Source organism: Lithobates pipiens, unplaced genomic scaffold, assembly GCF_037356315.1.
Source record: "Lithobates pipiens isolate NorthernLeopardFrog02 unplaced genomic scaffold, aLitPip1_a1.2 Scaffold_18, whole genome shotgun sequence".
Classification (NCBI taxonomy): Eukaryota; Metazoa; Chordata; class Amphibia; order Anura; family Ranidae; genus Lithobates; species Lithobates pipiens.
Window position 1 is genome coordinate 580,897,146 of NW_027507758.1, and position 24,882 is coordinate 580,922,027.

General features: G+C 53.3%; 45 non-coding genes across 45 annotated transcripts; all 45 read left to right on the plus strand.

The window, feature by feature from the left end:
• Nucleotides 1–139: 139 nt before the first annotated feature.
• On the plus strand, nucleotides 140–212 carry TRNAA-UGC (transfer RNA alanine (anticodon UGC)). Its single transcript has one exon. It is a non-coding gene; the product is annotated as a tRNA-Ala (tRNA).
• Nucleotides 213–787: 575 nt separating this feature from the next.
• Nucleotides 788–858, plus strand: TRNAG-GCC (transfer RNA glycine (anticodon GCC)). The gene has a single exon. It is a non-coding gene; the product is annotated as a tRNA-Gly (tRNA).
• A 318-nt stretch (nucleotides 859–1,176) lies between these two features.
• Nucleotides 1,177–1,249, plus strand: TRNAA-AGC (transfer RNA alanine (anticodon AGC)). The gene has a single exon. It is a non-coding gene; the product is annotated as a tRNA-Ala (tRNA).
• A 670-nt stretch (nucleotides 1,250–1,919) lies between these two features.
• TRNAG-GCC (transfer RNA glycine (anticodon GCC)) lies at nucleotides 1,920–1,990 on the plus strand. Its single transcript has one exon. It is a non-coding gene; the product is annotated as a tRNA-Gly (tRNA).
• A 361-nt stretch (nucleotides 1,991–2,351) lies between these two features.
• Nucleotides 2,352–2,424, plus strand: TRNAA-UGC (transfer RNA alanine (anticodon UGC)). Its single transcript has one exon. It is a non-coding gene; the product is annotated as a tRNA-Ala (tRNA).
• Nucleotides 2,425–2,999: 575 nt separating this feature from the next.
• Nucleotides 3,000–3,070, plus strand: TRNAG-GCC (transfer RNA glycine (anticodon GCC)). Its single transcript has one exon. It is a non-coding gene; the product is annotated as a tRNA-Gly (tRNA).
• A 318-nt stretch (nucleotides 3,071–3,388) lies between these two features.
• TRNAA-AGC (transfer RNA alanine (anticodon AGC)) lies at nucleotides 3,389–3,461 on the plus strand. Its single transcript has one exon. It is a non-coding gene; the product is annotated as a tRNA-Ala (tRNA).
• Nucleotides 3,462–4,131: 670 nt separating this feature from the next.
• Nucleotides 4,132–4,202, plus strand: TRNAG-GCC (transfer RNA glycine (anticodon GCC)). Its single transcript has one exon. It is a non-coding gene; the product is annotated as a tRNA-Gly (tRNA).
• A 361-nt stretch (nucleotides 4,203–4,563) lies between these two features.
• TRNAA-UGC (transfer RNA alanine (anticodon UGC)) lies at nucleotides 4,564–4,636 on the plus strand. The gene has a single exon. It is a non-coding gene; the product is annotated as a tRNA-Ala (tRNA).
• A 575-nt stretch (nucleotides 4,637–5,211) lies between these two features.
• Nucleotides 5,212–5,282, plus strand: TRNAG-GCC (transfer RNA glycine (anticodon GCC)). The gene has a single exon. It is a non-coding gene; the product is annotated as a tRNA-Gly (tRNA).
• A 318-nt stretch (nucleotides 5,283–5,600) lies between these two features.
• Nucleotides 5,601–5,673, plus strand: TRNAA-AGC (transfer RNA alanine (anticodon AGC)). Its single transcript has one exon. It is a non-coding gene; the product is annotated as a tRNA-Ala (tRNA).
• Nucleotides 5,674–6,343: 670 nt separating this feature from the next.
• On the plus strand, nucleotides 6,344–6,414 carry TRNAG-GCC (transfer RNA glycine (anticodon GCC)). The gene has a single exon. It is a non-coding gene; the product is annotated as a tRNA-Gly (tRNA).
• A 361-nt stretch (nucleotides 6,415–6,775) lies between these two features.
• TRNAA-UGC (transfer RNA alanine (anticodon UGC)) lies at nucleotides 6,776–6,848 on the plus strand. Its single transcript has one exon. It is a non-coding gene; the product is annotated as a tRNA-Ala (tRNA).
• A 575-nt stretch (nucleotides 6,849–7,423) lies between these two features.
• On the plus strand, nucleotides 7,424–7,494 carry TRNAG-GCC (transfer RNA glycine (anticodon GCC)). Its single transcript has one exon. It is a non-coding gene; the product is annotated as a tRNA-Gly (tRNA).
• A 318-nt stretch (nucleotides 7,495–7,812) lies between these two features.
• On the plus strand, nucleotides 7,813–7,885 carry TRNAA-AGC (transfer RNA alanine (anticodon AGC)). The gene has a single exon. It is a non-coding gene; the product is annotated as a tRNA-Ala (tRNA).
• Nucleotides 7,886–8,555: 670 nt separating this feature from the next.
• On the plus strand, nucleotides 8,556–8,626 carry TRNAG-GCC (transfer RNA glycine (anticodon GCC)). Its single transcript has one exon. It is a non-coding gene; the product is annotated as a tRNA-Gly (tRNA).
• A 361-nt stretch (nucleotides 8,627–8,987) lies between these two features.
• TRNAA-UGC (transfer RNA alanine (anticodon UGC)) lies at nucleotides 8,988–9,060 on the plus strand. Its single transcript has one exon. It is a non-coding gene; the product is annotated as a tRNA-Ala (tRNA).
• A 575-nt stretch (nucleotides 9,061–9,635) lies between these two features.
• Nucleotides 9,636–9,706, plus strand: TRNAG-GCC (transfer RNA glycine (anticodon GCC)). The gene has a single exon. It is a non-coding gene; the product is annotated as a tRNA-Gly (tRNA).
• Nucleotides 9,707–10,024: 318 nt separating this feature from the next.
• On the plus strand, nucleotides 10,025–10,097 carry TRNAA-AGC (transfer RNA alanine (anticodon AGC)). Its single transcript has one exon. It is a non-coding gene; the product is annotated as a tRNA-Ala (tRNA).
• Nucleotides 10,098–10,767: 670 nt separating this feature from the next.
• Nucleotides 10,768–10,838, plus strand: TRNAG-GCC (transfer RNA glycine (anticodon GCC)). Its single transcript has one exon. It is a non-coding gene; the product is annotated as a tRNA-Gly (tRNA).
• A 361-nt stretch (nucleotides 10,839–11,199) lies between these two features.
• TRNAA-UGC (transfer RNA alanine (anticodon UGC)) lies at nucleotides 11,200–11,272 on the plus strand. Its single transcript has one exon. It is a non-coding gene; the product is annotated as a tRNA-Ala (tRNA).
• A 575-nt stretch (nucleotides 11,273–11,847) lies between these two features.
• TRNAG-GCC (transfer RNA glycine (anticodon GCC)) lies at nucleotides 11,848–11,918 on the plus strand. Its single transcript has one exon. It is a non-coding gene; the product is annotated as a tRNA-Gly (tRNA).
• Nucleotides 11,919–12,236: 318 nt separating this feature from the next.
• On the plus strand, nucleotides 12,237–12,309 carry TRNAA-AGC (transfer RNA alanine (anticodon AGC)). Its single transcript has one exon. It is a non-coding gene; the product is annotated as a tRNA-Ala (tRNA).
• A 670-nt stretch (nucleotides 12,310–12,979) lies between these two features.
• On the plus strand, nucleotides 12,980–13,050 carry TRNAG-GCC (transfer RNA glycine (anticodon GCC)). Its single transcript has one exon. It is a non-coding gene; the product is annotated as a tRNA-Gly (tRNA).
• A 361-nt stretch (nucleotides 13,051–13,411) lies between these two features.
• TRNAA-UGC (transfer RNA alanine (anticodon UGC)) lies at nucleotides 13,412–13,484 on the plus strand. Its single transcript has one exon. It is a non-coding gene; the product is annotated as a tRNA-Ala (tRNA).
• Nucleotides 13,485–14,059: 575 nt separating this feature from the next.
• TRNAG-GCC (transfer RNA glycine (anticodon GCC)) lies at nucleotides 14,060–14,130 on the plus strand. Its single transcript has one exon. It is a non-coding gene; the product is annotated as a tRNA-Gly (tRNA).
• Nucleotides 14,131–14,448: 318 nt separating this feature from the next.
• On the plus strand, nucleotides 14,449–14,521 carry TRNAA-AGC (transfer RNA alanine (anticodon AGC)). Its single transcript has one exon. It is a non-coding gene; the product is annotated as a tRNA-Ala (tRNA).
• A 670-nt stretch (nucleotides 14,522–15,191) lies between these two features.
• On the plus strand, nucleotides 15,192–15,262 carry TRNAG-GCC (transfer RNA glycine (anticodon GCC)). Its single transcript has one exon. It is a non-coding gene; the product is annotated as a tRNA-Gly (tRNA).
• A 361-nt stretch (nucleotides 15,263–15,623) lies between these two features.
• On the plus strand, nucleotides 15,624–15,696 carry TRNAA-UGC (transfer RNA alanine (anticodon UGC)). Its single transcript has one exon. It is a non-coding gene; the product is annotated as a tRNA-Ala (tRNA).
• Nucleotides 15,697–16,271: 575 nt separating this feature from the next.
• Nucleotides 16,272–16,342, plus strand: TRNAG-GCC (transfer RNA glycine (anticodon GCC)). The gene has a single exon. It is a non-coding gene; the product is annotated as a tRNA-Gly (tRNA).
• Nucleotides 16,343–16,660: 318 nt separating this feature from the next.
• Nucleotides 16,661–16,733, plus strand: TRNAA-AGC (transfer RNA alanine (anticodon AGC)). Its single transcript has one exon. It is a non-coding gene; the product is annotated as a tRNA-Ala (tRNA).
• A 670-nt stretch (nucleotides 16,734–17,403) lies between these two features.
• Nucleotides 17,404–17,474, plus strand: TRNAG-GCC (transfer RNA glycine (anticodon GCC)). The gene has a single exon. It is a non-coding gene; the product is annotated as a tRNA-Gly (tRNA).
• Nucleotides 17,475–17,835: 361 nt separating this feature from the next.
• On the plus strand, nucleotides 17,836–17,908 carry TRNAA-UGC (transfer RNA alanine (anticodon UGC)). The gene has a single exon. It is a non-coding gene; the product is annotated as a tRNA-Ala (tRNA).
• A 575-nt stretch (nucleotides 17,909–18,483) lies between these two features.
• TRNAG-GCC (transfer RNA glycine (anticodon GCC)) lies at nucleotides 18,484–18,554 on the plus strand. Its single transcript has one exon. It is a non-coding gene; the product is annotated as a tRNA-Gly (tRNA).
• Nucleotides 18,555–18,872: 318 nt separating this feature from the next.
• Nucleotides 18,873–18,945, plus strand: TRNAA-AGC (transfer RNA alanine (anticodon AGC)). Its single transcript has one exon. It is a non-coding gene; the product is annotated as a tRNA-Ala (tRNA).
• A 670-nt stretch (nucleotides 18,946–19,615) lies between these two features.
• TRNAG-GCC (transfer RNA glycine (anticodon GCC)) lies at nucleotides 19,616–19,686 on the plus strand. The gene has a single exon. It is a non-coding gene; the product is annotated as a tRNA-Gly (tRNA).
• A 361-nt stretch (nucleotides 19,687–20,047) lies between these two features.
• On the plus strand, nucleotides 20,048–20,120 carry TRNAA-UGC (transfer RNA alanine (anticodon UGC)). Its single transcript has one exon. It is a non-coding gene; the product is annotated as a tRNA-Ala (tRNA).
• Nucleotides 20,121–20,695: 575 nt separating this feature from the next.
• Nucleotides 20,696–20,766, plus strand: TRNAG-GCC (transfer RNA glycine (anticodon GCC)). The gene has a single exon. It is a non-coding gene; the product is annotated as a tRNA-Gly (tRNA).
• Nucleotides 20,767–21,084: 318 nt separating this feature from the next.
• TRNAA-AGC (transfer RNA alanine (anticodon AGC)) lies at nucleotides 21,085–21,157 on the plus strand. The gene has a single exon. It is a non-coding gene; the product is annotated as a tRNA-Ala (tRNA).
• A 670-nt stretch (nucleotides 21,158–21,827) lies between these two features.
• TRNAG-GCC (transfer RNA glycine (anticodon GCC)) lies at nucleotides 21,828–21,898 on the plus strand. The gene has a single exon. It is a non-coding gene; the product is annotated as a tRNA-Gly (tRNA).
• Nucleotides 21,899–22,259: 361 nt separating this feature from the next.
• On the plus strand, nucleotides 22,260–22,332 carry TRNAA-UGC (transfer RNA alanine (anticodon UGC)). The gene has a single exon. It is a non-coding gene; the product is annotated as a tRNA-Ala (tRNA).
• A 575-nt stretch (nucleotides 22,333–22,907) lies between these two features.
• TRNAG-GCC (transfer RNA glycine (anticodon GCC)) lies at nucleotides 22,908–22,978 on the plus strand. The gene has a single exon. It is a non-coding gene; the product is annotated as a tRNA-Gly (tRNA).
• Nucleotides 22,979–23,296: 318 nt separating this feature from the next.
• On the plus strand, nucleotides 23,297–23,369 carry TRNAA-AGC (transfer RNA alanine (anticodon AGC)). Its single transcript has one exon. It is a non-coding gene; the product is annotated as a tRNA-Ala (tRNA).
• Nucleotides 23,370–24,039: 670 nt separating this feature from the next.
• On the plus strand, nucleotides 24,040–24,110 carry TRNAG-GCC (transfer RNA glycine (anticodon GCC)). The gene has a single exon. It is a non-coding gene; the product is annotated as a tRNA-Gly (tRNA).
• A 361-nt stretch (nucleotides 24,111–24,471) lies between these two features.
• Nucleotides 24,472–24,544, plus strand: TRNAA-UGC (transfer RNA alanine (anticodon UGC)). Its single transcript has one exon. It is a non-coding gene; the product is annotated as a tRNA-Ala (tRNA).
• The last annotated feature ends 338 nt before the right edge of the window (nucleotides 24,545–24,882 follow it).

Sequence of the window (24,882 nt, forward strand, 5' to 3'; positions counted from 1 at the left end):
CTACGCTAGGAAAGCGGGTGGCTCTCCTGGTGTCTAGCGGCCAGAGCAGGTTGTGGATTTCGCAAAACTGACTATATTTTACACATAGCCCAGGAGAGGACAGGGATCAGCCATAGCGCAAGCAACACACTCGAGCAAAGGGGGATTAGCTCAAGTGGCAGAGCGCTCGCTTTGCATGCGAGAGGTAGCGGGATCGATGCCCGCATTCTCCAAACGCAGCTTTCCTGGTTTCACGGGAGGCACCTTGCTTTTGTGTTTGATGTTGAAGCTTGGAACCGAGCGCCGTGAGCAACATGGGAAGCCGGAGTGCTCCTCATAACATGTGCCAAGGCATTGCCACGTTTTTGTGGTGGCATCTGTGGCTTCAGCCAAAGTCACGTAGGCAGTATTGGACAAAAGCAATCAATTAAAGAAAGCACGACCAGGCTTCCATGGCCAAGAGACAATATTCCATTAGGGGGAAAGGTGCCAGTGCCATGCTTACGCTGAGAGCTTTGGACTCGTTGAATCACCTGAATCAGGTTCAACTTCTCTTTGTGTGCGAAAGAAAGGCCTTTGGGCCCGCAAGCAAATATCGATTGGCATAGGAAAAGGCAACGTAGCAGAGGATGGTTTCGATCCATCGACCTCTGGGTTATGGGCCCAGCACGCTTCCGCTGCGCCACTCTGCTCTTGTCGCTGACCATCCTCATGGATTTCGACAAGCGAATCCCAAGTCAAGCGTGGGCGAGAGCTGGACTCTCCTAGGCCAGCTGAGCGAGGGTGGTGGCGCCTGGCCCAGCGTGGAGCATTGGTGGTTCAGTGGTAGAATTCTCGCCTGCCACGCGGGAGGCCCGGGTTCGATTCCCGGCCAATGCAATTATGGGCTCTTGGTGTTTGTAGCTCTCTCCCCCAATTTCCAGCCCCATGGAATGCCTCAAGGCACAAGGTGTTTCTTGTCGAGAATGTATTAGGCGGTGTGAGTGCTTTTTGAAACCACCTTCTCCCAATGACATCATTGAAACCCATGGGGCCATACTTCAGAAGGGGCTCAGTTGTCCAAGGTCTTGGGGGAGTGGCTCTCCTGGTGTCTAGCGGCCAGAGCAAGTTGTGGATTTAGCAAAACTGCCTATAGTTTACACATAGCCCAGGAGAGGACAGGGATCAGCCATAGCACAAGCAACAACCTCAAGCAAAGGGGGATTAGCTCAAATGGTAGAGCGCTCGCTTAGCATGCGAGAGGTAGCGGGATCGATGCCCGCATTCTCCAAATGCAGCTTTCCTGATTTGCCAGGAGACACCTTGCTTTTGTGTTTGATGTTGAAGCTTGGAACCGAGCGCCGTGAGCAACATGGGAAGCCGGAGTCCTCCTCATAACGCGTGCCAAGGCGTTGCCACGTTTTTGTGGTGGCAACTGTGGCTTCAGCCAAAGTCACGTAGGCAGTGTTGGACAAAAGCAATCTAGTAAACAAAGCACGAGCAGGCCTCCATGGCCAAGAGACAATATTTCATTAGCGCAAAAGGTGCCAGTGCCATGCTTACGCTGAGAGCTTTGGACTCGTTGAATCACCTGAATCAGGTTCAACTTCTCTTTGTGTGCGAAAGAAAGGCCTTTGGGCCCGCACGCAAGCAAATATCGATTGGCATAGAAAAAGGCAACGTAGCAGAGGATGGTTTCGATCCATCGACCTCTGGGTTATGGGCCCAGCACGCTTCCGCTGCGCCACTCTGCTCTTGTCGCTGACCAACCTCAACAACCACATGTGGATGTAGTTTGCCAGCGATTCCCACGGGGAGTGGGTCCATGTGGCAAAGTCACAATGTAGACGACTAGGCGTTTCCATTGATTTTCGACCAGCGAATCCCAAGTCAAGCGTGGGCGAGAGCTGGACTCTCCTAGACCAGCTGAGCGAGGGTGGTGGCAAGTGGCCCGGCGTGGAGCATTGGTGGTTCAGTGGTAGAATTCTCGCCTGCCACGCGGGAGGCCCGGGTTCGATTCCCGGCCAATGCAATTATGGGCTCTTTGTGTTTGCAGCGCTCTCCCCCAATTTCCAGCCCCGTGGAGTGCATCAAGGCACAAGGTGTTTCTTGTCGAGAATGTACTAGGCGGTGTGAGTGCTTTTTGAAACCAGCCTTCTCCCAATTACATCATTGAAACCCATGGGGCCATACCTCTGAAGGGGCTCAGTTGTCAAAGGTCGTAGGAGGGAAAAAAAAGGGGGGTGCAAACCTTCTACGCTAGGAAAGCGGGTGGCTCTCCTGGTGTCTAGCGGCCAGAGCAGGTTGTGGATTTCGCAAAACTGACTATATTTTACACATAGCCCAGGAGAGGACAGGGATCAGCCATAGCGCAAGCAACACACTCGAGCAAAGGGGGATTAGCTCAAGTGGCAGAGCGCTCGCTTTGCATGCGAGAGGTAGCGGGATCGATGCCCGCATTCTCCAAACGCAGCTTTCCTGGTTTCACGGGAGGCACCTTGCTTTTGTGTTTGATGTTGAAGCTTGGAACCGAGCGCCGTGAGCAACATGGGAAGCCGGAGTGCTCCTCATAACATGTGCCAAGGCATTGCCACGTTTTTGTGGTGGCATCTGTGGCTTCAGCCAAAGTCACGTAGGCAGTATTGGACAAAAGCAATCAATTAAAGAAAGCACGACCAGGCTTCCATGGCCAAGAGACAATATTCCATTAGGGGGAAAGGTGCCAGTGCCATGCTTACGCTGAGAGCTTTGGACTCGTTGAATCACCTGAATCAGGTTCAACTTCTCTTTGTGTGCGAAAGAAAGGCCTTTGGGCCCGCAAGCAAATATCGATTGGCATAGGAAAAGGCAACGTAGCAGAGGATGGTTTCGATCCATCGACCTCTGGGTTATGGGCCCAGCACGCTTCCGCTGCGCCACTCTGCTCTTGTCGCTGGCCATCCTCATGGATTTCGACAAGCGAATCCCAAGTCAAGCGTGGGCGAGAGCTGGACTCTCCTAGGCCAGCTGAGCGAGGGTGGTGGCGCCTGGCCCGGCGTGGAGCATTGGTGGTTCAGTGGTAGAATTCTCGCCTGCCACGCGGGAGGCCCGGGTTCGATTCCCGGCCAATGCAATTATGGGCTCTTGGTGTTTGTAGCTCTCTCCCCCAATTTCCAGCCCCATGGAATGCCTCAAGGCACAAGGTGTTTCTTGTCGAGAATGTATTAGGCGGTGTGAGTGCTTTTTGAAACCACCTTCTCCCAATGACATCATTGAAACCCATGGGGCCATACTTCAGAAGGGGCTCAGTTGTCCAAGGTCTTGGGGGAGTGGCTCTCCTGGTGTCTAGCGGCCAGAGCAAGTTGTGGATTTAGCAAAACTGCCTATAGTTTACACATAGCCCAGGAGAGGACAGGGATCAGCCATAGCACAAGCAACAACCTCAAGCAAAGGGGGATTAGCTCAAATGGTAGAGCGCTCGCTTAGCATGCGAGAGGTAGCGGGATCGATGCCCGCATTCTCCAAATGCAGCTTTCCTGATTTGCCAGGAGACACCTTGCTTTTGTGTTTGATGTTGAAGCTTGGAACCGAGCGCCGTGAGCAACATGGGAAGCCGGAGTCCTCCTCATAACGCGTGCCAAGGCGTTGCCACGTTTTTGTGGTGGCAACTGTGGCTTCAGCCAAAGTCACGTAGGCAGTGTTGGACAAAAGCAATCTAGTAAACAAAGCACGAGCAGGCCTCCATGGCCAAGAGACAATATTTCATTAGCGCAAAAGGTGCCAGTGCCATGCTTACGCTGAGAGCTTTGGACTCGTTGAATCACCTGAATCAGGTTCAACTTCTCTTTGTGTGCGAAAGAAAGGCCTTTGGGCCCGCACGCAAGCAAATATCGATTGGCATAGGAAAGGGCAACGTAGCAGAGGATGGTTTCGATCCATCGACCTCTGGGTTATGGGCCCAGCACGCTTCCGCTGCGCCACTCTGCTCTTGTCGCTGACCAACCTCAACAACCACATGTGGATGTAGTTTGCCAGCGATTCCCACGGGGAGTGTGTCCATGTGGCAAAGTCACAATGTAGACGACTAGGCGTTTCCATTGATTTTCGACCAGCGAATCCCAAGTCAAGCGTGGGCGAGAGCTGGACTCTCCTAGACCAGCTGAGCGAGGGTGGTGGCAAGTGGCCCGGCGTGGAGCATTGGTGGTTCAGTGGTAGAATTCTCGCCTGCCACGCGGGAGGCCCGGGTTCGATTCCCGGCCAATGCAATTATGGGCTCTTTGTGTTTGCAGCGCTCTCCCCCAATTTCCAGCCCCGTGGAGTGCATCAAGGCACAAGGTGTTTCTTGTCGAGAATGTACTAGGCGGTGTGAGTGCTTTTTGAAACCAGCCTTCTCCCAATTACATCATTGAAACCCATGGGGCCATACCTCTGAAGGGGCTCAGTTGTCAAAGGTCGTAGGAGGGAAAAAAAAGGGGGGTGCAAACCTTCTACGCTAGGAAAGCGGGTGGCTCTCCTGGTGTCTAGCGGCCAGAGCAGGTTGTGGATTTCGCAAAACTGACTATATTTTACACATAGCCCAGGAGAGGACAGGGATCAGCCATAGCGCAAGCAACACACTCGAGCAAAGGGGGATTAGCTCAAGTGGCAGAGCGCTCGCTTTGCATGCGAGAGGTAGCGGGATCGATGCCCGCATTCTCCAAACGCAGCTTTCCTGGTTTCACGGGAGGCACCTTGCTTTTGTGTTTGATGTTGAAGCTTGGAACCGAGCGCCGTGAGCAACATGGGAAGCCGGAGTGCTCCTCATAACATGTGCCAAGGCATTGCCACGTTTTTGTGGTGGCATCTGTGGCTTCAGCCAAAGTCTCGTAGGCAGTATTGGACAAAAGCAATCAATTAAAGAAAGCACGACCAGGCTTCCATGGCCAAGAGACAATATTCCATTAGGGGGAAAGGTGCCAGTGCCATGCTTACGCTGAGAGCTTTGGACTCGTTGAATCACCTGAATCAGGTTCAACTTCTCTTTGTGTGCGAAAGAAAGGCCTTTGGGCCCGCAAGCAAATATCGATTGGCATAGGAAAAGGCAACGTAGCAGAGGATGGTTTCGATCCATCGACCTCTGGGTTATGGGCCCAGCACGCTTCCGCTGCGCCACTCTGCTCTTGTCGCTGACCATCCTCATGGATTTCGACAAGCGAATCCCAAGTCAAGCGTGGGCGAGAGCTGGACTCTCCTAGGCCAGCTGAGCGAGGGTGGTGGCGCCTGGCCCGGCGTGGAGCATTGGTGGTTCAGTGGTAGAATTCTCGCCTGCCACGCGGGAGGCCCGGGTTCGATTCCCGGCCAATGCAATTATGGGCTCTTGGTGTTTGTAGCTCTCTCCCCCAATTTCCAGCCCCATGGAATGCCTCAAGGCACAAGGTGTTTCTTGTCGAGAATGTATTAGGCGGTGTGAGTGCTTTTTGAAACCACCTTCTCCCAATGACATCATTGAAACCCATGGGGCCATACTTCAGAAGGGGCTCAGTTGTCCAAGGTCTTGGGGGAGTGGCTCTCCTGGTGTCTAGCGGCCAGAGCAAGTTGTGGATTTAGCAAAACTGCCTATAGTTTACACATAGCCCAGGAGAGGACAGGGATCAGCCATAGCACAAGCAACAACCTCAAGCAAAGGGGGATTAGCTCAAATGGTAGAGCGCTCGCTTAGCATGCGAGAGGTAGCGGGATCGATGCCCGCATTCTCCAAATGCAGCTTTCCTGATTTGCCAGGAGACACCTTGCTTTTGTGTTTGATGTTGAAGCTTGGAACCGAGCGCCGTGAGCAACATGGGAAGCCGGAGTCCTCCTCATAACGCGTGCCAAGGCGTTGCCACGTTTTTGTGGTGGCAACTGTGGCTTCAGCCAAAGTCACGTAGGCAGTGTTGGACAAAAGCAATCTAGTAAACAAAGCACGAGCAGGCCTCCATGGCCAAGAGACAATATTTCATTAGCGCAAAAGGTGCCAGTGCCATGCTTACGCTGAGAGCTTTGGACTCGTTGAATCACCTGAATCAGGTTCAACTTCTCTTTGTGTGCGAAAGAAAGGCCTTTGGGCCCGCACGCAAGCAAATATCGATTGGCATAGGAAAGGGCAACGTAGCAGAGGATGGTTTCGATCCATCGACCTCTGGGTTATGGGCCCAGCACGCTTCCGCTGCGCCACTCTGCTCTTGTCGCTGACCAACCTCAACAACCACATGTGGATGTAGTTTGCCAGCGATTCCCACGGGGAGTGGGTCCATGTGGCAAAGTCACAATGTAGACGACTAGGCGTTTCCATTGATTTTCGACCAGCGAATCCCAAGTCAAGCGTGGGCGAGAGCTGGACTCTCCTAGACCAGCTGAGCGAGGGTGGTGGCAAGTGGCCCGGCGTGGAGCATTGGTGGTTCAGTGGTAGAATTCTCGCCTGCCACGCGGGAGGCCCGGGTTCGATTCCCGGCCAATGCAATTATGGGCTCTTTGTGTTTGCAGCGCTCTCCCCCAATTTCCAGCCCCGTGGAGTGCATCAAGGCACAAGGTGTTTCTTGTCGAGAATGTACTAGGCGGTGTGAGTGCTTTTTGAAACCAGCCTTCTCCCAATTACATCATTGAAACCCATGGGGCCATACCTCTGAAGGGGCTCAGTTGTCAAAGGTCGTAGGAGGGAAAAAAAAGGGGGGTGCAAACCTTCTACGCTAGGAAAGCGGGTGGCTCTCCTGGTGTCTAGCGGCCAGAGCAGGTTGTGGATTTCGCAAAACTGACTATATTTTACACATAGCCCAGGAGAGGACAGGGATCAGCCATAGCGCAAGCAACACACTCGAGCAAAGGGGGATTAGCTCAAGTGGCAGAGCGCTCGCTTTGCATGCGAGAGGTAGCGGGATCGATGCCCGCATTCTCCAAACGCAGCTTTCCTGGTTTCACGGGAGGCACCTTGCTTTTGTGTTTGATGTTGAAGCTTGGAACCGAGCGCCGTGAGCAACATGGGAAGCCGGAGTGCTCCTCATAACATGTGCCAAGGCATTGCCACGTTTTTGTGGTGGCATCTGTGGCTTCAGCCAAAGTCACGTAGGCAGTATTGGACAAAAGCAATCAATTAAAGAAAGCACGACCAGGCTTCCATGGCCAAGAGACAATATTCCATTAGGGGGAAAGGTGCCAGTGCCATGCTTACGCTGAGAGCTTTGGACTCGTTGAATCACCTGAATCAGGTTCAACTTCTCTTTGTGTGCGAAAGAAAGGCCTTTGGGCCCGCAAGCAAATATCGATTGGCATAGGAAAAGGCAACGTAGCAGAGGATGGTTTCGATCCATCGACCTCTGGGTTATGGGCCCAGCACGCTTCCGCTGCGCCACTCTGCTCTTGTCGCTGACCATCCTCATGGATTTCGACAAGCGAATCCCAAGTCAAGCGTGGGCGAGAGCTGGACTCTCCTAGGCCAGCTGAGCGAGGGTGGTGGCGCCTGGCCCGGCGTGGAGCATTGGTGGTTCAGTGGTAGAATTCTCGCCTGCCACGCGGGAGGCCCGGGTTCGATTCCCGGCCAATGCAATTATGGGCTCTTGGTGTTTGTAGCTCTCTCCCCCAATTTCCAGCCCCATGGAATGCCTCAAGGCACAAGGTGTTTCTTGTCGAGAATGTATTAGGCGGTGTGAGTGCTTTTTGAAACCACCTTCTCCCAATGACATCATTGAAACCCATGGGGCCATACTTCAGAAGGGGCTCAGTTGTCCAAGGTCTTGGGGGAGTGGCTCTCCTGGTGTCTAGCGGCCAGAGCAAGTTGTGGATTTAGCAAAACTGCCTATAGTTTACACATAGCCCAGGAGAGGACAGGGATCAGCCATAGCACAAGCAACAACCTCAAGCAAAGGGGGATTAGCTCAAATGGTAGAGCGCTCGCTTAGCATGCGAGAGGTAGCGGGATCGATGCCCGCATTCTCCAAATGCAGCTTTCCTGATTTGCCAGGAGACACCTTGCTTTTGTGTTTGATGTTGAAGCTTGGAACCGAGCGCCGTGAGCAACATGGGAAGCCGGAGTCCTCCTCATAACGCGTGCCAAGGCGTTGCCACGTTTTTGTGGTGGCAACTGTGGCTTCAGCCAAAGTCACGTAGGCAGTGTTGGACAAAAGCAATCTAGTAAACAAAGCACGAGCAGGCCTCCATGGCCAAGAGACAATATTTCATTAGCGCAAAAGGTGCCAGTGCCATGCTTACGCTGAGAGCTTTGGACTCGTTGAATCACCTGAATCAGGTTCAACTTCTCTTTGTGTGCGAAAGAAAGGCCTTTGGGCCCGCACGCAAGCAAATATCGATTGGCATAGGAAAGGGCAACGTAGCAGAGGATGGTTTCGATCCATCGACCTCTGGGTTATGGGCCCAGCACGCTTCCGCTGCGCCACTCTGCTCTTGTCGCTGACCAACCTCAACAACCACATGTGGATGTAGTTTGCCAGCGATTCCCACGGGGAGTGGGTCCATGTGGCAAAGTCACAATGTAGACGACTAGGCGTTTCCATTGATTTTCGACCAGCGAATCCCAAGTCAAGCGTGGGCGAGAGCTGGACTCTCCTAGACCAGCTGAGCGAGGGTGGTGGCAAGTGGCCCGGCGTGGAGCATTGGTGGTTCAGTGGTAGAATTCTCGCCTGCCACGCGGGAGGCCCGGGTTCGATTCCCGGCCAATGCAATTATGGGCTCTTTGTGTTTGCAGCGCTCTCCCCCAATTTCCAGCCCCGTGGAGTGCATCAAGGCACAAGGTGTTTCTTGTCGAGAATGTACTAGGCGGTGTGAGTGCTTTTTGAAACCAGCCTTCTCCCAATTACATCATTGAAACCCATGGGGCCATACCTCTGAAGGGGCTCAGTTGTCAAAGGTCGTAGGAGGGAAAAAAAAGGGGGGTGCAAACCTTCTACGCTAGGAAAGCGGGTGGCTCTCCTGGTGTCTAGCGGCCAGAGCAGGTTGTGGATTTCGCAAAACTGACTATATTTTACACATAGCCCAGGAGAGGACAGGGATCAGCCATAGCGCAAGCAACACACTCGAGCAAAGGGGGATTAGCTCAAGTGGCAGAGCGCTCGCTTTGCATGCGAGAGGTAGCGGGATCGATGCCCGCATTCTCCAAACGCAGCTTTCCTGGTTTCACGGGAGGCACCTTGCTTTTGTGTTTGATGTTGAAGCTTGGAACCGAGCGCCGTGAGCAACATGGGAAGCCGGAGTGCTCCTCATAACATGTGCCAAGGCATTGCCACGTTTTTGTGGTGGCATCTGTGGCTTCAGCCAAAGTCACGTAGGCAGTATTGGACAAAAGCAATCAATTAAAGAAAGCACGACCAGGCTTCCATGGCCAAGAGACAATATTCCATTAGGGGGAAAGGTGCCAGTGCCATGCTTACGCTGAGAGCTTTGGACTCGTTGAATCACCTGAATCAGGTTCAACTTCTCTTTGTGTGCGAAAGAAAGGCCTTTGGGCCCGCAAGCAAATATCGATTGGCATAGGAAAAGGCAACGTAGCAGAGGATGGTTTCGATCCATCGACCTCTGGGTTATGGGCCCAGCACGCTTCCGCTGCGCCACTCTGCTCTTGTCGCTGACCATCCTCATGGATTTCGACAAGCGAATCCCAAGTCAAGCGTGGGCGAGAGCTGGACTCTCCTAGGCCAGCTGAGCGAGGGTGGTGGCGCCTGGCCCGGCGTGGAGCATTGGTGGTTCAGTGGTAGAATTCTCGCCTGCCACGCGGGAGGCCCGGGTTCGATTCCCGGCCAATGCAATTATGGGCTCTTGGTGTTTGTAGCTCTCTCCCCCAATTTCCAGCCCCATGGAATGCCTCAAGGCACAAGGTGTTTCTTGTCGAGAATGTATTAGGCGGTGTGAGTGCTTTTTGAAACCACCTTCTCCCAATGACATCATTGAAACCCATGGGGCCATACTTCAGAAGGGGCTCAGTTGTCCAAGGTCTTGGGGGAGTGGCTCTCCTGGTGTCTAGCGGCCAGAGCAAGTTGTGGATTTAGCAAAACTGCCTATAGTTTACACATAGCCCAGGAGAGGACAGGGATCAGCCATAGCACAAGCAACAACCTCAAGCAAAGGGGGATTAGCTCAAATGGTAGAGCGCTCGCTTAGCATGCGAGAGGTAGCGGGATCGATGCCCGCATTCTCCAAATGCAGCTTTCCTGATTTGCCAGGAGACACCTTGCTTTTGTGTTTGATGTTGAAGCTTGGAACCGAGCGCCGTGAGCAACATGGGAAGCCGGAGTCCTCCTCATAACGCGTGCCAAGGCGTTGCCACGTTTTTGTGGTGGCAACTGTGGCTTCAGCCAAAGTCACGTAGGCAGTGTTGGACAAAAGCAATCTAGTAAACAAAGCACGAGCAGGCCTCCATGGCCAAGAGACAATATTTCATTAGCGCAAAAGGTGCCAGTGCCATGCTTACGCTGAGAGCTTTGGACTCGTTGAATCACCTGAATCAGGTTCAACTTCTCTTTGTGTGCGAAAGAAAGGCCTTTGGGCCCGCACGCAAGCAAATATCGATTGGCATAGGAAAGGGCAACGTAGCAGAGGATGGTTTCGATCCATCGACCTCTGGGTTATGGGCCCAGCACGCTTCCGCTGCGCCACTCTGCTCTTGTCGCTGACCAACCTCAACAACCACATGTGGATGTAGTTTGCCAGCGATTCCCACGGGGAGTGGGTCCATGTGGCAAAGTCACAATGTAGACGACTAGGCGTTTCCATTGATTTTCGACCAGCGAATCCCAAGTCAAGCGTGGGCGAGAGCTGGACTCTCCTAGACCAGCTGAGCGAGGGTGGTGGCAAGTGGCCCGGCGTGGAGCATTGGTGGTTCAGTGGTAGAATTCTCGCCTGCCACGCGGGAGGCCCGGGTTCGATTCCCGGCCAATGCAATTATGGGCTCTTTGTGTTTGCAGCGCTCTCCCCCAATTTCCAGCCCCGTGGAGTGCATCAAGGCACAAGGTGTTTCTTGTCGAGAATGTACTAGGCGGTGTGAGTGCTTTTTGAAACCAGCCTTCTCCCAATTACATCATTGAAACCCATGGGGCCATACCTCTGAAGGGGCTCAGTTGTCAAAGGTCGTAGGAGGGAAAAAAAAGGGGGGTGCAAACCTTCTACGCTAGGAAAGCGGGTGGCTCTCCTGGTGTCTAGCGGCCAGAGCAGGTTGTGGATTTCGCAAAACTGACTATATTTTACACATAGCCCAGGAGAGGACAGGGATCAGCCATAGCGCAAGCAACACACTCGAGCAAAGGGGGATTAGCTCAAGTGGCAGAGCGCTCGCTTTGCATGCGAGAGGTAGCGGGATCGATGCCCGCATTCTCCAAACGCAGCTTTCCTGGTTTCACGGGAGGCACCTTGCTTTTGTGTTTGATGTTGAAGCTTGGAACCGAGCGCCGTGAGCAACATGGGAAGCCGGAGTGCTCCTCATAACATGTGCCAAGGCATTGCCACGTTTTTGTGGTGGCATCTGTGGCTTCAGCCAAAGTCACGTAGGCAGTATTGGACAAAAGCAATCAATTAAAGAAAGCACGACCAGGCTTCCATGGCCAAGAGACAATATTCCATTAGGGGGAAAGGTGCCAGTGCCATGCTTACGCTGAGAGCTTTGGACTCGTTGAATCACCTGAATCAGGTTCAACTTCTCTTTGTGTGCGAAAGAAAGGCCTTTGGGCCCGCAAGCAAATATCGATTGGCATAGGAAAAGGCAACGTAGCAGAGGATGGTTTCGATCCATCGACCTCTGGGTTATGGGCCCAGCACGCTTCCGCTGCGCCACTCTGCTCTTGTCGCTGACCATCCTCATGGATTTCGACAAGCGAATCCCAAGTCAAGCGTGGGCGAGAGCTGGACTCTCCTAGGCCAGCTGAGCGAGGGTGGTGGCGCCTGGCCCAGCGTGGAGCATTGGTGGTTCAGTGGTAGAATTCTCGCCTGCCACGCGGGAGGCCCGGGTTCGATTCCCGGCCAATGCAATTATGGGCTCTTGGTGTTTGTAGCTCTCTCCCCCAATTTCCAGCCCCATGGAATGCCTCAAGGCACAAGGTGTTTCTTGTCGAGAATGTATTAGGCGGTGTGAGTGCTTTTTGAAACCACCTTCTCCCAATGACATCATTGAAACCCATGGGGCCATACTTCAGAAGGGGCTCAGTTGTCCAAGGTCTTGGGGGAGTGGCTCTCCTGGTGTCTAGCGGCCAGAGCAAGTTGTGGATTTAGCAAAACTGCCTATAGTTTACACATAGCCCAGGAGAGGACAGGGATCAGCCATAGCACAAGCAACAACCTCAAGCAAAGGGGGATTAGCTCAAATGGTAGAGCGCTCGCTTAGCATGCGAGAGGTAGCGGGATCGATGCCCGCATTCTCCAAATGCAGCTTTCCTGATTTGCCAGGAGACACCTTGCTTTTGTGTTTGATGTTGAAGCTTGGAACCGAGCGCCGTGAGCAACATGGGAAGCCGGAGTCCTCCTCATAACGCGTGCCAAGGCGTTGCCACGTTTTTGTGGTGGCAACTGTGGCTTCAGCCAAAGTCACGTAGGCAGTGTTGGACAAAAGCAATCTAGTAAACAAAGCACGAGCAGGCCTCCATGGCCAAGAGACAATATTTCATTAGCGCAAAAGGTGCCAGTGCCATGCTTACGCTGAGAGCTTTGGACTCGTTGAATCACCTGAATCAGGTTCAACTTCTCTTTGTGTGCGAAAGAAAGGCCTTTGGGCCCGCACGCAAGCAAATATCGATTGGCATAGAAAAAGGCAACGTAGCAGAGGATGGTTTCGATCCATCGACCTCTGGGTTATGGGCCCAGCACGCTTCCGCTGCGCCACTCTGCTCTTGTCGCTGACCAACCTCAACAACCACATGTGGATGTAGTTTGCCAGCGATTCCCACGGGGAGTGGGTCCATGTGGCAAAGTCACAATGTAGACGACTAGGCGTTTCCATTGATTTTCGACCAGCGAATCCCAAGTCAAGCGTGGGCGAGAGCTGGACTCTCCTAGACCAGCTGAGCGAGGGTGGTGGCAAGTGGCCCGGCGTGGAGCATTGGTGGTTCAGTGGTAGAATTCTCGCCTGCCACGCGGGAGGCCCGGGTTCGATTCCCGGCCAATGCAATTATGGGCTCTTTGTGTTTGCAGCGCTCTCCCCCAATTTCCAGCCCCGTGGAGTGCATCAAGGCACAAGGTGTTTCTTGTCGAGAATGTACTAGGCGGTGTGAGTGCTTTTTGAAACCAGCCTTCTCCCAATTACATCATTGAAACCCATGGGGCCATACCTCTGAAGGGGCTCAGTTGTCAAAGGTCGTAGGAGGGAAAAAAAAGGGGGGTGCAAACCTTCTACGCTAGGAAAGCGGGTGGCTCTCCTGGTGTCTAGCGGCCAGAGCAGGTTGTGGATTTCGCAAAACTGACTATATTTTACACATAGCCCAGGAGAGGACAGGGATCAGCCATAGCGCAAGCAACACACTCGAGCAAAGGGGGATTAGCTCAAGTGGCAGAGCGCTCGCTTTGCATGCGAGAGGTAGCGGGATCGATGCCCGCATTCTCCAAACGCAGCTTTCCTGGTTTCACGGGAGGCACCTTGCTTTTGTGTTTGATGTTGAAGCTTGGAACCGAGCGCCGTGAGCAACATGGGAAGCCGGAGTGCTCCTCATAACATGTGCCAAGGCATTGCCACGTTTTTGTGGTGGCATCTGTGGCTTCAGCCAAAGTCACGTAGGCAGTATTGGACAAAAGCAATCAATTAAAGAAAGCACGACCAGGCTTCCATGGCCAAGAGACAATATTCCATTAGGGGGAAAGGTGCCAGTGCCATGCTTACGCTGAGAGCTTTGGACTCGTTGAATCACCTGAATCAGGTTCAACTTCTCTTTGTGTGCGAAAGAAAGGCCTTTGGGCCCGCAAGCAAATATCGATTGGCATAGGAAAAGGCAACGTAGCAGAGGATGGTTTCGATCCATCGACCTCTGGGTTATGGGCCCAGCACGCTTCCGCTGCGCCACTCTGCTCTTGTCGCTGGCCATCCTCATGGATTTCGACAAGCGAATCCCAAGTCAAGCGTGGGCGAGAGCTGGACTCTCCTAGGCCAGCTGAGCGAGGGTGGTGGCGCCTGGCCCGGCGTGGAGCATTGGTGGTTCAGTGGTAGAATTCTCGCCTGCCACGCGGGAGGCCCGGGTTCGATTCCCGGCCAATGCAATTATGGGCTCTTGGTGTTTGTAGCTCTCTCCCCCAATTTCCAGCCCCATGGAATGCCTCAAGGCACAAGGTGTTTCTTGTCGAGAATGTATTAGGCGGTGTGAGTGCTTTTTGAAACCACCTTCTCCCAATGACATCATTGAAACCCATGGGGCCATACTTCAGAAGGGGCTCAGTTGTCCAAGGTCTTGGGGGAGTGGCTCTCCTGGTGTCTAGCGGCCAGAGCAAGTTGTGGATTTAGCAAAACTGCCTATAGTTTACACATAGCCCAGGAGAGGACAGGGATCAGCCATAGCACAAGCAACAACCTCAAGCAAAGGGGGATTAGCTCAAATGGTAGAGCGCTCGCTTAGCATGCGAGAGGTAGCGGGATCGATGCCCGCATTCTCCAAATGCAGCTTTCCTGATTTGCCAGGAGACACCTTGCTTTTGTGTTTGATGTTGAAGCTTGGAACCGAGCGCCGTGAGCAACATGGGAAGCCGGAGTCCTCCTCATAACGCGTGCCAAGGCGTTGCCACGTTTTTGTGGTGGCAACTGTGGCTTCAGCCAAAGTCACGTAGGCAGTGTTGGACAAAAGCAATCTAGTAAACAAAGCACGAGCAGGCCTCCATGGCCAAGAGACAATATTTCATTAGCGCAAAAGGTGCCAGTGCCATGCTTACGCTGAGAGCTTTGGACTCGTTGAATCACCTGAATCAGGTTCAACTTCTCTTTGTGTGCGAAAGAAAGGCCTTTGGGCCCGCACGCAAGCAAATATCGATTGGCATAGGAAAGGGCAACGTAGCAGAGGATGGTTTCGATCCATCGACCTCTGGGTTATGGGCCCAGCACGCTTCCGCTGCGCCACTCTGCTCTTGTCGCTGACCAACCTCAACAACCACATGTGGATGTAGTTTGCCAGCGATTCCCACGGGGAGTGGGTCCATGTGGCAAAGTCACAATGTAGACGACTAGGCGTTTCCATTGATTTTCGACCAGCGAATCCCAAGTCAAGCGTGGGCGAGAGCTGGACTCTCCTAGACCAGCTGAGCGAGGGTGGTGGCAAGTGGCCCGGCGTGGAGCATTGGTGGTTCAGTGGTAGAATTCTCGCCTGCCACGCGGGAGGCCCGGGTTCGATTCCCGGCCAATGCAATTATGGGCTCTTTGTGTTTGCAGCGCTCTCCCCCAATTTCCAGCCCCGTGGAGTGCATCAAGGCACAAGGTGTTTCTTGTCGAGAATGTACTAGGCGGTGTGAGTGCTTTTTGAAACCAGCCTTCTCCCAATTACATCATTGAAACCCATGGGGCCATACCTCTGAAGGGGCTCAGTTGTCAAAGGTCGTAGGAGGGAAAAAAAAGGGGGGTGCAAACCTTCTACGCTAGGAAAGCGGGTGGCTCTCCTGGTGTCTAGCGGCCAGAGCAGGTTGTGGATTTCGCAAAACTGACTATATTTTACACATAGCCCAGGAGAGGACAGGGATCAGCCATAGCGCAAGCAACACACTCGAGCAAAGGGGGATTAGCTCAAGTGGCAGAGCGCTCGCTTTGCATGCGAGAGGTAGCGGGATCGATGCCCGCATTCTCCAAACGCAGCTTTCCTGGTTTCACGGGAGGCACCTTGCTTTTGTGTTTGATGTTGAAGCTTGGAACCGAGCGCCGTGAGCAACATGGGAAGCCGGAGTGCTCCTCATAACATGTGCCAAGGCATTGCCACGTTTTTGTGGTGGCATCTGTGGCTTCAGCCAAAGTCACGTAGGCAGTATTGGACAAAAGCAATCAATTAAAGAAAGCACGACCAGGCTTCCATGGCCAAGAGACAATATTCCATTAGGGGGAAAGGTGCCAGTGCCATGCTTACGCTGAGAGCTTTGGACTCGTTGAATCACCTGAATCAGGTTCAACTTCTCTTTGTGTGCGAAAGAAAGGCCTTTGGGCCCGCAAGCAAATATCGATTGGCATAGGAAAAGGCAACGTAGCAGAGGATGGTTTCGATCCATCGACCTCTGGGTTATGGGCCCAGCACGCTTCCACTGCGCCACTCTGCTCTTGTCGCTGGCCATCCTCATGGATTTCGACAAGCGAATCCCAAGTCAAGCGTGGGCGAGAGCTGGACTCTCCTAGGCCAGCTGAGCGAGGGTGGTGGCGCCTGGCCCGGCGTGGAGCATTGGTGGTTCAGTGGTAGAATTCTCGCCTGCCACGCGGGAGGCCCGGGTTCGATTCCCGGCCAATGCAATTATGGGCTCTTGGTGTTTGTAGCTCTCTCCCCCAATTTCCAGCCCCATGGAATGCCTCAAGGCACAAGGTGTTTCTTGTCGAGAATGTATTAGGCGGTGTGAGTGCTTTTTGAAACCACCTTCTCCCAATGACATCATTGAAACCCATGGGGCCATACTTCAGAAGGGGCTCAGTTGTCCAAGGTCTTGGGGGAGTGGCTCTCCTGGTGTCTAGCGGCCAGAGCAAGTTGTGGATTTAGCAAAACTGCCTATAGTTTACACATAGCCCAGGAGAGGACAGGGATCAGCCATAGCACAAGCAACAACCTCAAGCAAAGGGGGATTAGCTCAAATGGTAGAGCGCTCGCTTAGCATGCGAGAGGTAGCGGGATCGATGCCCGCATTCTCCAAATGCAGCTTTCCTGATTTGCCAGGAGACACCTTGCTTTTGTGTTTGATGTTGAAGCTTGGAACCGAGCGCCGTGAGCAACATGGGAAGCCGGAGTCCTCCTCATAACGCGTGCCAAGGCGTTGCCACGTTTTTGTGGTGGCAACTGTGGCTTCAGCCAAAGTCACGTAGGCAGTGTTGGACAAAAGCAATCTAGTAAACAAAGCACGAGCAGGCCTCCATGGCCAAGAGACAATATTTCATTAGCGCAAAAGGTGCCAGTGCCATGCTTACGCTGAGAGCTTTGGACTCGTTGAATCACCTGAATCAGGTTCAACTTCTCTTTGTGTGCGAAAGAAAGGCCTTTGGGCCCGCACGCAAGCAAATATCGATTGGCATAGGAAAGGGCAACGTAGCAGAGGATGGTTTCGATCCATCGACCTCTGGGTTATGGGCCCAGCACGCTTCCGCTGCGCCACTCTGCTCTTGTCGCTGACCAACCTCAACAACCACATGTGGATGTAGTTTGCCAGCGATTCCCACGGGGAGTGGGTCCATGTGGCAAAGTCACAATGTAGACGACTAGGCGTTTCCATTGATTTTCGACCAGCGAATCCCAAGTCAAGCGTGGGCGAGAGCTGGACTCTCCTAGACCAGCTGAGCGAGGGTGGTGGCAAGTGGCCCGGCGTGGAGCATTGGTGGTTCAGTGGTAGAATTCTCGCCTGCCACGCGGGAGGCCCGGGTTCGATTCCCGGCCAATGCAATTATGGGCTCTTTGTGTTTGCAGCGCTCTCCCCCAATTTCCAGCCCCGTGGAGTGCATCAAGGCACAAGGTGTTTCTTGTCGAGAATGTACTAGGCGGTGTGAGTGCTTTTTGAAACCAGCCTTCTCCCAATTACATCATTGAAACCCATGGGGCCATACCTCTGAAGGGGCTCAGTTGTCAAAGGTCGTAGGAGGGAAAAAAAAGGGGGGTGCAAACCTTCTACGCTAGGAAAGCGGGTGGCTCTCCTGGTGTCTAGCGGCCAGAGCAGGTTGTGGATTTCGCAAAACTGACTATATTTTACACATAGCCCAGGAGAGGACAGGGATCAGCCATAGCGCAAGCAACACACTCGAGCAAAGGGGGATTAGCTCAAGTGGCAGAGCGCTCGCTTTGCATGCGAGAGGTAGCGGGATCGATGCCCGCATTCTCCAAACGCAGCTTTCCTGGTTTCACGGGAGGCACCTTGCTTTTGTGTTTGATGTTGAAGCTTGGAACCGAGCGCCGTGAGCAACATGGGAAGCCGGAGTGCTCCTCATAACATGTGCCAAGGCATTGCCACGTTTTTGTGGTGGCATCTGTGGCTTCAGCCAAAGTCACGTAGGCAGTATTGGACAAAAGCAATCAATTAAAGAAAGCACGACCAGGCTTCCATGGCCAAGAGACAATATTCCATTAGGGGGAAAGGTGCCAGTGCCATGCTTACGCTGAGAGCTTTGGACTCGTTGAATCACCTGAATCAGGTTCAACTTCTCTTTGTGTGCGAAAGAAAGGCCTTTGGGCCCGCAAGCAAATATCGATTGGCATAGGAAAAGGCAACGTAGCAGAGGATGGTTTCGATCCATCGACCTCTGGGTTATGGGCCCAGCACGCTTCCGCTGCGCCACTCTGCTCTTGTCGCTGACCATCCTCATGGATTTCGACAAGCGAATCCCAAGTCAAGCGTGGGCGAGAGCTGGACTCTCCTAGGCCAGCTGAGCGAGGGTGGTGGCGCCTGGCCCGGCGTGGAGCATTGGTGGTTCAGTGGTAGAATTCTCGCCTGCCACGCGGGAGGCCCGGGTTCGATTCCCGGCCAATGCAATTATGGGCTCTTGGTGTTTGTAGCTCTCTCCCCCAATTTCCAGCCCCATGGAATGCCTCAAGGCACAAGGTGTTTCTTGTCGAGAATGTATTAGGCGGTGTGAGTGCTTTTTGAAACCACCTTCTCCCAATGACATCATTGAAACCCATGGGGCCATACTTCAGAAGGGGCTCAGTTGTCCAAGGTCTTGGGGGAGTGGCTCTCCTGGTGTCTAGCGGCCAGAGCAAGTTGTGGATTTAGCAAAACTGCCTATAGTTTACACATAGCCCAGGAGAGGACAGGGATCAGCCATAGCACAAGCAACAACCTCAAGCAAAGGGGGATTAGCTCAAATGGTAGAGCGCTCGCTTAGCATGCGAGAGGTAGCGGGATCGATGCCCGCATTCTCCAAATGCAGCTTTCCTGATTTGCCAGGAGACACCTTGCTTTTGTGTTTGATGTTGAAGCTTGGAACCGAGCGCCGTGAGCAACATGGGAAGCCGGAGTCCTCCTCATAACGCGTGCCAAGGCGTTGCCACGTTTTTGTGGTGGCAACTGTGGCTTCAGCCAAAGTCACGTAGGCAGTGTTGGACAAAAGCAATCTAGTAAACAAAGCACGAGCAGGCCTCCATGGCCAAGAGACAATATTTCATTAGCGCAAAAGGTGCCAGTGCCATGCTTACGCTGAGAGCTTTGGACTCGTTGAATCACCTGAATCAGGTTCAACTTCTCTTTGTGTGCGAAAGAAAGGCCTTTGGGCCCGCACGCAAGCAAATATCGATTGGCATAGGAAAGGGCAACGTAGCAGAGGATGGTTTCGATCCATCGACCTCTGGGTTATGGGCCCAGCACGCTTCCGCTGCGCCACTCTGCTCTTGTCGCTGACCAACCTCAACAACCACATGTGGATGTAGTTTGCCAGCGATTCCCACGGGGAGTGGGTCCATGTGGCAAAGTCACAATGTAGACGACTAGGCGTTTCCATTGATTTTCGACCAGCGAATCCCAAGTCAAGCGTGGGCGAGAGCTGGACTCTCCTAGACCAGCTGAGCGAGGGTGGTGGCAAGTGGCCCGGCGTGGAGCATTGGTGGTTCAGTGGTAGAATTCTCGCCTGCCACGCGGGAGGCCCGGGTTCGATTCCCGGCCAATGCAATTATGGGCTCTTTGTGTTTGCAGCGCTCTCCCCCAATTTCCAGCCCCGTGGAGTGCATCAAGGCACAAGGTGTTTCTTGTCGAGAATGTACTAGGCGGTGTGAGTGCTTTTTGAAACCAGCCTTCTCCCAATTACATCATTGAAACCCATGGGGCCATACCTCTGAAGGGGCTCAGTTGTCAAAGGTCGTAGGAGGGAAAAAAAAGGGGGGTGCAAACCTTCTACGCTAGGAAAGCGGGTGGCTCTCCTGGTGTCTAGCGGCCAGAGCAGGTTGTGGATTTCGCAAAACTGACTATATTTTACACATAGCCCAGGAGAGGACAGGGATCAGCCATAGCGCAAGCAACACACTCGAGCAAAGGGGGATTAGCTCAAGTGGCAGAGCGCTCGCTTTGCATGCGAGAGGTAGCGGGATCGATGCCCGCATTCTCCAAACGCAGCTTTCCTGGTTTCACGGGAGGCACCTTGCTTTTGTGTTTGATGTTGAAGCTTGGAACCGAGCGCCGTGAGCAACATGGGAAGCCGGAGTGCTCCTCATAACATGTGCCAAGGCATTGCCACGTTTTTGTGGTGGCATCTGTGGCTTCAGCCAAAGTCACGTAGGCAGTATTGGACAAAAGCAATCAATTAAAGAAAGCACGACCAGGCTTCCATGGCCAAGAGACAATATTCCATTAGGGGGAAAGGTGCCAGTGCCATGCTTACGCTGAGAGCTTTGGACTCGTTGAATCACCTGAATCAGGTTCAACTTCTCTTTGTGTGCGAAAGAAAGGCCTTTGGGCCCGCAAGCAAATATCGATTGGCATAGGAAAAGGCAACGTAGCAGAGGATGGTTTCGATCCATCGACCTCTGGGTTATGGGCCCAGCACGCTTCCGCTGCGCCACTCTGCTCTTGTCGCTGACCATCCTCATGGATTTCGACAAGCGAATCCCAAGTCAAGCGTGGGCGAGAGCTGGACTCTCCTAGGCCAGCTGAGCGAGGGTGGTGGCGCCTGGCCCGGCGTGGAGCATTGGTGGTTCAGTGGTAGAATTCTCGCCTGCCACGCGGGAGGCCCGGGTTCGATTCCCGGCCAATGCAATTATGGGCTCTTGGTGTTTGTAGCTCTCTCCCCCAATTTCCAGCCCCATGGAATGCCTCAAGGCACAAGGTGTTTCTTGTCGAGAATGTATTAGGCGGTGTGAGTGCTTTTTGAAACCACCTTCTCCCAATGACATCATTGAAACCCATGGGGCCATACTTCAGAAGGGGCTCAGTTGTCCAAGGTCTTGGGGGAGTGGCTCTCCTGGTGTCTAGCGGCCAGAGCAAGTTGTGGATTTAGCAAAACTGCCTATAGTTTACACATAGCCCAGGAGAGGACAGGGATCAGCCATAGCACAAGCAACAACCTCAAGCAAAGGGGGATTAGCTCAAATGGTAGAGCGCTCGCTTAGCATGCGAGAGGTAGCGGGATCGATGCCCGCATTCTCCAAATGCAGCTTTCCTGATTTGCCAGGAGACACCTTGCTTTTGTGTTTGATGTTGAAGCTTGGAACCGAGCGCCGTGAGCAACATGGGAAGCCGGAGTCCTCCTCATAACGCGTGCCAAGGCGTTGCCACGTTTTTGTGGTGGCAACTGTGGCTTCAGCCAAAGTCACGTAGGCAGTGTTGGACAAAAGCAATCTAGTAAACAAAGCACGAGCAGGCCTCCATGGCCAAGAGACAATATTTCATTAGCGCAAAAGGTGCCAGTGCCATGCTTACGCTGAGAGCTTTGGACTCGTTGAATCACCTGAATCAGGTTCAACTTCTCTTTGTGTGCGAAAGAAAGGCCTTTGGGCCCGCACGCAAGCAAATATCGATTGGCATAGAAAAAGGCAACGTAGCAGAGGATGGTTTCGATCCATCGACCTCTGGGTTATGGGCCCAGCACGCTTCCGCTGCGCCACTCTGCTCTTGTCGCTGACCAACCTCAACAACCACATGTGGATGTAGTTTGCCAGCGATTCCCACGGGGAGTGGGTCCATGTGGCAAAGTCACAATGTAGACGACTAGGCGTTTCCATTGATTTTCGACCAGCGAATCCCAAGTCAAGCGTGGGCGAGAGCTGGACTCTCCTAGACCAGCTGAGCGAGGGTGGTGGCAAGTGGCCCGGCGTGGAGCATTGGTGGTTCAGTGGTAGAATTCTCGCCTGCCACGCGGGAGGCCCGGGTTCGATTCCCGGCCAATGCAATTATGGGCTCTTTGTGTTTGCAGCGCTCTCCCCCAATTTCCAGCCCCGTGGAGTGCATCAAGGCACAAGGTGTTTCTTGTCGAGAATGTACTAGGCGGTGTGAGTGCTTTTTGAAACCAGCCTTCTCCCAATTACATCATTGAAACCCATGGGGCCATACCTCTGAAGGGGCTCAGTTGTCAAAGGTCGTAGGAGGGAAAAAAAAGGGGGGTGCAAACCTTCTACGCTAGGAAAGCGGGTGGCTCTCCTGGTGTCTAGCGGCCAGAGCAGGTTGTGGATTTCGCAAAACTGACTATATTTTACACATAGCCCAGGAGAGGACAGGGATCAGCCATAGCGCAAGCAACACACTCGAGCAAAGGGGGATTAGCTCAAGTGGCAGAGCGCTCGCTTTGCATGCGAGAGGTAGCGGGATCGATGCCCGCATTCTCCAAACGCAGCTTTCCTGGTTTCACGGGAGGCACCTTGCTTTTGTGTTTGATGTTGAAGCTTGGAACCGAGCGCCGTGAGCAACATGGGAAGCCGGAGTGCTCCTCATAACATGTGCCAAGGCATTGCCACGTTTTTGTGGTGGCATCTGTGGCTTCAGCCAAAGTCACGTAGGCAGTATTGGACAAAAGCAATCAATTAAAGAAAGCACGACCAGGCTTCCATGGCCAAGAGACAATATTCCATTAGGGGGAAAGGTGCCAGTGCCATGCTTACGCTGAGAGCTTTGGACTCGTTGAATCACCTGAATCAGGTTCAACTTCTCTTTGTGTGCGAAAGAAAGGCCTTTGGGCCCGCAAGCAAATATCGATTGGCATAGGAAAAGGCAACGTAGCAGAGGATGGTTTCGATCCATCGACCTCTGGGTTATGGGCCCAGCACGCTTCCGCTGCGCCACTCTGCTCTTGTCGCTGGCCATCCTCATGGATTTCGACAAGCGAATCCCAAGTCAAGCGTGGGCGAGAGCTGGACTCTCCTAGGCCAGCTGAGCGAGGGTGGTGGCGCCTGGCCCGGCGTGGAGCATTGGTGGTTCAGTGGTAGAATTCTCGCCTGCCACGCGGGAGGCCCGGGTTCGATTCCCGGCCAATGCAATTATGGGCTCTTGGTGTTTGTAGCTCTCACCCCCAATTTCCAGCCCCATGGAATGCCTCAAGGCACAAGGTGTTTCTTGTCGAGAATGTATTAGGCGGTGTGAGTGCTTTTTGAAACCACCTTCTCCCAATGACATCATTGAAACCCATGGGGCCATACTTCAGAAGGGGCTCAGTTGTCCAAGGTCTTGGGGGAGTGGCTCTCCTGGTGTCTAGCGGCCAGAGCAAGTTGTGGATTTAGCAAAACTGCCTATAGTTTACACATAGCCCAGGAGAGGACAGGGATCAGCCATAGCACAAGCAACAACCTCAAGCAAAGGGGGATTAGCTCAAATGGTAGAGCGCTCGCTTAGCATGCGAGAGGTAGCGGGATCGATGCCCGCATTCTCCAAATGCAGCTTTCCTGATTTGCCAGGAGACACCTTGCTTTTGTGTTTGATGTTGAAGCTTGGAACCGAGCGCCGTGAGCAACATGGGAAGCCGGAGTCCTCCTCATAACGCGTGCCAAGGCGTTGCCACGTTTTTGTGGTGGCAACTGTGGCTTCAGCCAAAGTCACGTAGGCAGTGTTGGACAAAAGCAATCTAGTAAACAAAGCACGAGCAGGCCTCCATGGCCAAGAGACAATATTTCATTAGCGCAAAAGGTGCCAGTGCCATGCTTACGCTGAGAGCTTTGGACTCGTTGAATCACCTGAATCAGGTTCAACTTCTCTTTGTGTGCGAAAGAAAGGCCTTTGGGCCCGCACGCAAGCAAATATCGATTGGCATAGGAAAGGGCAACGTAGCAGAGGATGGTTTCGATCCATCGACCTCTGGGTTATGGGCCCAGCACGCTTCCGCTGCGCCACTCTGCTCTTGTCGCTGACCAACCTCAACAACCACATGTGGATGTAGTTTGCCAGCGATTCCCACGGGGAGTGGGTCCATGTGGCAAAGTCACAATGTAGACGACTAGGCGTTTCCATTGATTTTCGACCAGCGAATCCCAAGTCAAGCGTGGGCGAGAGCTGGACTCTCCTAGACCAGCTGAGCGAGGGTGGTGGCAAGTGGCCCGGCGTGGAGCATTGGTGGTTCAGTGGTAGAATTCTCGCCTGCCACGCGGGAGGCCCGGGTTCGATTCCCGGCCAATGCAATTATGGGCTCTTTGTGTTTGCAGCGCTCTCCCCCAATTTCCAGCCCCGTGGAGTGCATCAAGGCACAAGGTGTTTCTTGTCGAGAATGTACTAGGCGGTGTGAGTGCTTTTTGAAACCAGCCTTCTCCCAATTACATCATTGAAACCCATGGGGCCATACCTCTGAAGGGGCTCAGTTGTCAAAGGTCGTAGGAGGGAAAAAAAAGGGGGGTGCAAACCTTCTACGCTAGGAAAGCGGGTGGCTCTCCTGGTGTCTAGCGGCCAGAGCAGGTTGTGGATTTCGCAAAACTGACTATATTTTACACATAGCCCAGGAGAGGACAGGGATCAGCCATAGCGCAAGCAACACACTCGAGCAAAGGGGGATTAGCTCAAGTGGCAGAGCGCTCGCTTTGCATGCGAGAGGTAGCGGGATCGATGCCCGCATTCTCCAAACGCAGCTTTCCTGGTTTCACGGGAGGCACCTTGCTTTTGTGTTTGATGTTGAAGCTTGGAACCGAGCGCCGTGAGCAACATGGGAAGCCGGAGTGCTCCTCATAACATGTGCCAAGGCATTGCCACGTTTTTGTGGTGGCATCTGTGGCTTCAGCCAAAGTCACGTAGGCAGTATTGGACAAAAGCAATCAATTAAAGAAAGCACGACCAGGCTTCCATGGCCAAGAGACAATATTCCATTAGGGGGAAAGGTGCCAGTGCCATGCTTACGCTGAGAGCTTTGGACTCGTTGAATCACCTGAATCAGGTTCAACTTCTCTTTGTGTGCGAAAGAAA